This window comes from Mobula hypostoma, chromosome 25 (genome assembly GCF_963921235.1).
Source record: "Mobula hypostoma chromosome 25, sMobHyp1.1, whole genome shotgun sequence".
NCBI classification, from domain to species: domain Eukaryota; kingdom Metazoa; phylum Chordata; class Chondrichthyes; order Myliobatiformes; family Myliobatidae; genus Mobula; species Mobula hypostoma.
In genome coordinates, this window is record NC_086121.1 from 26173842 (window position 1) to 26181366 (window position 7525).

Sequence of the window (7525 nt, forward strand, 5' to 3'; positions counted from 1 at the left end):
ATCCTGACTGGCTGCATCACTGCCTGGTATGGGAACTGTACCTTCCTTAATCGCAGGACTCTGCAGAGAGTGGTGCGGACAGCCCAGCGCAGCTGTAGTTGTGAACTTTCCATGATTCAGGACATTTACGAAGACAGGTGTTCTAAAAGGGCCCGAAGGATCACTGGGGACCCGAGTCACCTCAACCACAAACTGTTCCATCTGCGACCATCCGGGAAACGGTACCGCAGCATAAAAGCCAGGACCAACAGGCTCCAGGACAGCTTCTTCCACCAGGCCAGCAGAATGATGAACTCATGCTGATTTGAGTGTACTCTATATTACATTGACTGTTCTATTTATTATAAATCATTATAAATTACTATGATTGCATATTGCAGATTTAGACGGAGATGTAACGTAAAGATTTTTACTCGTACGTGAAGGATGTAAGTAAAAAAGTCAATTCAATTAAAATAAAACTTCTTTTCATCTGGCTAATAGAATTGGATTCCCCTACAAGTGACACCTCAATGCATCTACCACAGTGAACCACATACACTCTGTGGTCACTTCATTATGTACACACGAACACCTGCTCCTTCATGCATTTATCTAATCAGCCAATCATGTGGCAGCAACTCAATGCCTAACGGCAGACATGGTAAAGAGGTTCAGTTGATGCTCAGACCAAACATCAGATTGGGGAAGAAATGTGATCCAAGTGACTTTAACTGTGGAATGGTTGCTGGTGTCAGACAGGGTGGTTTGAATATCTCAAAAACTGCTGATCTCCTGGGATTTTCATGGACTGTAGAGTTTACAGAGAATGGTACAATAAAGGAAAAACATCGAGCGAGCAGCAGTTCTGTGGGGGAAAGTGCCTTGTTTATGAGAGGAGAATGAGGAATCAGAGGAGAATGGCCAGGCTGGTTCAGGCTGACAGAAAGGTGACAGTAGCTCAAATAACCACACGTTATAACAGTGGAGTGTAGAAAAGCATCTCTCAATGCACAACAAGCAGGCTTTTCCCACTGAGGCAAGGGGAGAAAAAAACCAGAGGACATGGGTTTAAGGTGAGGGGGGAAAAGTTTAAAGGGAACATTAGCGGGGGGCTTCTTCATACAGAGAGTGGTGGGAGTATGGAATGAGCTGCCAGACGAGGTGGTAAATGCAGGTTCTTTTTTAACATTTAAGAATAAATTGGGCAGATACATGGATGGGAGGTGTATGGAGGGATATGGTCCGTGTGCAGGTCAGTGGGACTAGGCAGAAAATGGTTCGGCACAGCCAAGAAGGGCCAAAAGGCCTGTTTCTGTGCTGTAGTTTCTATGGTTTCTATGGTTTTTCTATGTTGAACATTGAAATGGACGGGCTACAGCAGCAGAAGAACAGGAACATACACTCAGTGGCCACATTATTAGGTACAGGAGGTACCCAGCAAGTAGCCACTGTGGGTACATTCTGGTCTGTGCTCCAAATGAGTGGGGAACTGCCCCTATTCCACACTCCTCTGTCCACAGATATGTACCTGTAGAGGCAACTTGGTCGTTCAAGCTATCTCCTATCAGCAAGGGCTTGTGGAGTCCAGCATCTTCCCATCTTAATTGAGAAATGTTGAATCAGATTTGTTTTGATGGTCTGCTAACACCCAGAACGAGCAGTTGTCAAAACTGTCAAAAACATGGAACACCTTTGATATTCACAGACATTAAACATATACAAAAACTCTAGCCAATTCAAAATGATCCTAAAAATAAACATTTTCAATGAAATTTGCGAGCAAAAATAATGATGAAAACATTTATTAACTAAATAATTTTAACTTTACAATTTAACTACATCATCTCAACTGATTGGAAGAAGAAGTTAATTACCTAAAACTAACTCCAACCCTCCTTCCATTGGTATAGATGAAATTACTGGACCTGTGCCAGTCTGACCTGGCATGGGTTCAGCAGGCAAAGTGCTCTGGATAATTGCTGTGAAACTGCCCCTCCAGCAGAAAAAGCATCAAACCAACCCCCCCCCCCCATTTTATTTGCTAATTTATTTGTGGTAATATTCCTTTATGTGTTGGGTGTGAATTATATGTACTGTACTGAGCTGTGCACTTTGGTCCAGAGGAACATTGTTTTGTATGGTAATAACCGTGATCTAGAACTTAAGCACTTCTGATCATGTTAGGCCTCAGACCCTCCTGCTGCTGGTCTGGCTTTCTCTGATAGTGATACCTTTGTAGTTTTGGTTCTTCTTGTCACTTTCTCTACCGCTTTTTATAACGTGGAGCAGAATTATTACAGAACTACGTATAAGGCTTCTGTGTGTTCTAACTTGAATATAAACAGTGATCAAATCGCCTTCCTGGAAAACACCCTCAGTGCAGAACTTTTTAAAAAAATTCCCTGCTGCTGTAGGTAACTCCGTGTGCCCTCTGTTATTTCTGAAGCAAGGTGTAAGCCTGCTTTCCTCAATGGCTTGATGACTCAGACCTGACGATAAAAGACTATTCGGTCCGCCTCTCTGTTTGCTCAGTCAACTCATTGCCCGTATAAGGTCAATCGAGAAAGCTTACTCTGATAGCCCATGTTTTTAAAAAAAAGCGACTGAGTGAAAACTATCACTTCCTGGAAAGCTGAGTTCAGCCTAAAGTCCGGGAACTTGCAGTGACAAAGCATAAAACTTCAGAGGTAGTGGAAATTTTGGCACAGTTTTTGAAAACAGAAAAATATACTCATTATAACTAATTCCAGAATTGTATCCTATTGAATTTAATAGGATATTTGAATTCCTGTTGAATTGTGTCTTATAAAACCTGGTTTATAAGATATATAGGGTGTCAAGAACAGTCTTGCTTACCAATATATCAGATTCTTTCTATGGCTATATTTCTGACAGTGGCAACGAGGAGGGAGTTTTATCTTGCTGCATTAGATGTGAAGCTTATACTAGACACCTGGACTCTTCTGTTGTGCTTTTACTGTCTAAATGTGAGCTGGAGCACATGAAACATAACAGGAACAATCCATGAGTGACGGGTATGTCTAATTAAAAATCTCTTAGGAAAACAGTTTATATCAACAGTATCTCAGTTTAAACATGCACTCTGCAAAATGATGCATCCTTAGCTATTTCGAGCTGACACTTTATTCATATTAATTAAAACTTCCCATTATCACCTCTATTGCAAAGAAAACACACCTGGCCAATCACTTATTTGCCTTGGTGAAAATCCTGGTGGAGGGATACATAAAGATTATGGCTCTTCTTAGTTGCTTAGGGCAAGTAGCCAAGAATTTGTAAGAAAGATCCATTTGTCTCTGAATCCGTAAGTGGATAATTTGCGTATGTTTATCTGATTCATATTTTATTGATATTAACTCACCAAGGTTTTTTTTTACAAATTTCCATGGAAGCAAAGCAGCCATTAACCCATTGCATACACCCTGGCATTCACCTTCTCCCCCGTGAATCAAGGTGAAGTTTCTTTGGAAAACGTAAACATGAGGAATTCTGCAGATGCTGGAAATTCAAGCAACACACATCAAAGTTGCTGGCGAACGCAGCAGGCCAAGCAGCATCTCTAGGAAGAGGTACAGTCAACGTTTCGGGCCAAGACCCTTCGTCAGGACACTCTCTTTGGAAAAGGTGTGTTATGGGCGACTGTCAGTCGCTTCACAGTGTGCTGCGGAATAGCAGAGGGCCGACAGTAGAGAGTAGAATCCAGGGTGAAGGCCTGCTGAAACCAGGGCAAAAGTGTTTGAAAGGATAATGGGCTGGCCTCCTGAGGGAAAGATAATTATAACGGGAAACCAGGAAAGTGAAACGTGAATTAGTCAGGAGTTAATCAAATTCTGATTCAGATTCCCTTGGGGGGAGGGGGAGATTTAGAAGGGTTTTGGAAAAGCTGGGAAAATGATACAATGGCTTCTTTGAATTTCACCAGAATTTTGGTAGGAGAAGGTGAGAACCTGTGGCAACTCCACGTATGCAATTTAGGGTCTACCTGCAAAGGTTTCTTGGTGCTCCCACTAATCCACTACATGCCTCAGGCCTCTTTAATTGGTTGAATTGAATGTAAAATAAAGGAAAATAAAATGAATGTTTTTGTTCCCTGACACTCTCTGGGAAATGCACATACTTCGGGCTGGGCTGTGATGTACTGTGTGGCAGGAGAGACTGCCCGACAAAGAATGAAGTTTGGATGAAACCTCTGACATCTGGGACACCATCACTTCCCGATAGAGCCAGCACGGAATCTCAAGGAGAAAAGCCTGGCTTTTTAAAAGGTATATCATCATCACCATCGTGTGCCATGCCCTATAACGAGGGCAATCATGGTCTTGACCCTGATTGTCCTTGGCAAATTTTTCTACTGAAGTGATTTGCCATTGCCTTTTTCCGGGCAGTGACTTTTCAAGAAGGATGACCGAGCCATTATCAATACTCTTCAGAGATTGTCTGCCTGATGTCCGTGGTCACATAACCAGGACTTGTGATATGTACCAGCTGCTCATACGACCATCCACCATCTGCTCCCATGGCTTCAAGGGCTAAGCAGGTGCTAGACTTTACCAAGGGAGACCTACAGGCCAGCGGAGTGAAGGAGCCCCGTACACCTCCTTTGCCAGAGACGTATCTCCACTCCGTCACCCCGGGTTAAAGGATGCATCACATTGAAAAGGGGCCACAAACAGTCATAACCATGTACCTCTACACCACCACAGGAGCGTGGAAAGGGCTAAAGAAACTCCTCTCATGCCTGTCGGATCTTCCCAAAGACTTCAGAAGCCTGCTTCTGTATAGTAAAGTGGTGCACAGTAGTGCAGTGGTTAGCACCACGCTTTATGGGACCAGCAACCCTGGTTCGATTCCCGCAGCTGCCTGTAAGGAGTTTGTACATTCTCCCCGTGACCACGTGGATTTCCTCTCACAGTCCAAGGATGTACTGGTTGGTAGGTTGATTAAGTCATCCTGTGATTAGGTTAGGGTTAAAGAGAGGGATTGCTAAGTAGTGTGGCTCGAAGGGACAGAAGGGCCTGTTCCTCAATGTATCAATAGATAAATTAAAATAAAGAAATAAACATTAAAAAAATTTCAAGAATTAATTAGCACAAAGGGGTATGATGGCATGGACTTGAAAATCAGCTTCATGCCACCAGTGTGGCTAAGTAATTCAATAACTCGGCCCCCTGTTCATCAGCAATACACGCAGGTTGTTTAATCTTGTCATTTCAGCGGGATGGCGAAGTGAGCACTCCTTGAGTTTGTTGTGCGACATTCCCTAATGAGCAACACTTCCGAATGACTCCCTTGGCCCTTGAGATCATGACAGAAAGTAAGTAAGTACACTTTATTATTATTCAAGTATGTATGCAGTATACAACCCTGAGATTCATCTTCCCCACAAAACACCATGGAACCCGTGTAAAAAAAACATCAAACCCCCAACTTGCAAAAAAAAAGAAAAAAATCACGCAAACAGCAAAAAAATGAGAGAAAAACACAGAATATAAAACACCAAACCACAAAGCCATTGGAACAGTCTAGGGGTATTCAGTTTAGTTCAGTTCAATTTAGCACTGTGTTGTTTGTAGAAAGGTACTATATAATAGCAATTATTTAAATTACATTATCTGAGGGTGGATGATGATTTAATTATCACATGGAAGAAGAGAAACTCAAGGGAGCTTCATAGAGTGGCACAGTGGAACAGCTAATAGTTAGCAGACCTGGGTTCAATCCCAGCTCCTGGTGCTGTCCGTGTGAAGTTTCTATGTTCCCCCTGTGACCATATTGGTTTCCTCTGACTACTCTGGTTGTCGCCCACATCCCAAAAATACTCTGGCTGGTAGATTAATTGGACACTGTGAGTTGCCCGGAGTGTGTAGGTGTGATATAATCCGGGGGAGTTAGTGAGAATGTGGGGTGAATACAAAAGAATAGGATTTTATAAGTGGGCGGTTGTTAGTTGGCACCGACTCTGTGAGTGGAGGGGCCAGGTTCAGTGCTGTATCTCTTCCTAGCTGTGTGAGAGGCGGCAACAGAGAGACGTGATCAATTCTGACTGAACATTGAGTTTAGCTCTGTACTCTCCCACTTGGGAAAGTGTGGACTTTGGAGAACCAGGGGGTATTACCTCTCTTAAAATAATCATTCACCTTTCTGCAGTTCAGCTCTCCGAAAGCGGGAGCTGCAATGAACGGAAGCAGGGAAGAGCAGTCGTCAAAGCGGTGGCTGGGGGTCCGCCACACAGGGTGTTGATGAAAAGAAACCAGACTGCTGGAAATCTATAAATGATGAAGGCAGATCAGATCTGGCAGCATCTGTAAAGAGAAAAGCCAGGTTAATGTTCTGAGTGAGGACTCCCTGTCAGCGCTGAAACATAATTTGCATTTCCTTCATCACTCTTCAATTCCCGACAGAGCTCAGGCGAAAACATGAAGCAGACAGGAGTCAATGCTGAGTATCGGTGAGACGAGGTGAATAAAAGCCTGGTTGGTCAAAGAGGTGGGTTTTAAGGCAGCTCTTAAAGAAGGGAGACTGAAGGTCCAAGGAAGGGACTTCAGGGTCACGGAATACGTGGTCACGAACACTGGTGCGAATAGACTACGCAGCTGCAAGTGAGCTGGAACAGGAGTACAAATACACAGGGGCAAGGTGGCGGTAGACTGGCATCAGTAAGATCAGGGTGAAGGGCAAGGAAGGTGCCTACATACCAATGGTTTCCCTCTGTCTCTCTCCCCCCTCACTCGATGGTGTTGGAGTCGATGGGTCTTTGGTGAGATTTGATTGATGCAGTGTGTGGATTGGATTCCAGCTCACGTTACGCTGTGTTTCTGGCTTCTGCTCACTCCCTTTTTCTGTCGCTGTTTGGTGCGACTTAGATCAGGGTGGACCAGCGCTGTGGCCTACAGATAGCGAGAGGTGCAGTGTTCGATTGAACTGGACCGAGCTGAACTGAATATGCCTGGTCTCTTTCGATGTCTCTGTGACCTGGTGTTTTGTACTCTGCGCTTTCTGCTTGATCTATTTTTCCCATTTGCGCAATCTGTTTTCTTTTGCACATTGGAGGTTTGATGTTACTCTTTAAACAGGTTCCACGGTGTTTCTTTATTTCGTGGCAGTCTGTGGGGAAGACAAATCTCAGGGTTGTATCCTGCATACAAAACTTGAGAATCAACTTACTTTGAATCTTTGGGTGGGCTGGTTACAGGTTGCAGAGTTTTGACTGAGTTGAATTTTATGGTCTGCTAGGATAACAGAGGAATAGTTATATTTGGAGATAAGAAATGCTGTAAGTAAGGGATTCAATGGGAGCTGAGACAAATGGAGACAGGTATTATACACCTTGTGGGGGGGGGGGGGTGGTTGTGGCTTGGTAGTGTAATACTATTACTGCTGTATAAGCTGTACCAGTGCTGTTCATCAATAAGTTCCAAGACCTAAGCCTCAATGCCACCTTGTGCAACCAGATCCTCGATTTCCTCACTTGCAGACCCCAGTCAGTTTTGATTGGCAACAACATCTCCTCCACAATCTCCAT

At 43.7% G+C, this 7525-nt stretch overlaps 1 long non-coding RNA gene across 1 annotated transcript; it reads right to left on the minus strand.

Annotated features, from left to right (window-relative positions):
* Positions 1 to 2904: 2904 nt before the first annotated feature.
* Positions 2905 to 6919, minus strand: LOC134337809 (uncharacterized). The gene is made up of 3 exons (XR_010016073.1): positions 6699 to 6919; positions 6141 to 6305; positions 2905 to 5298 (listed from the first exon to the last, which is right to left on the minus strand). It is a non-coding gene; the product is annotated as an uncharacterized LOC134337809 (long non-coding RNA).
* Between the last annotated feature and the right edge of the window lie 606 nt (positions 6920 to 7525).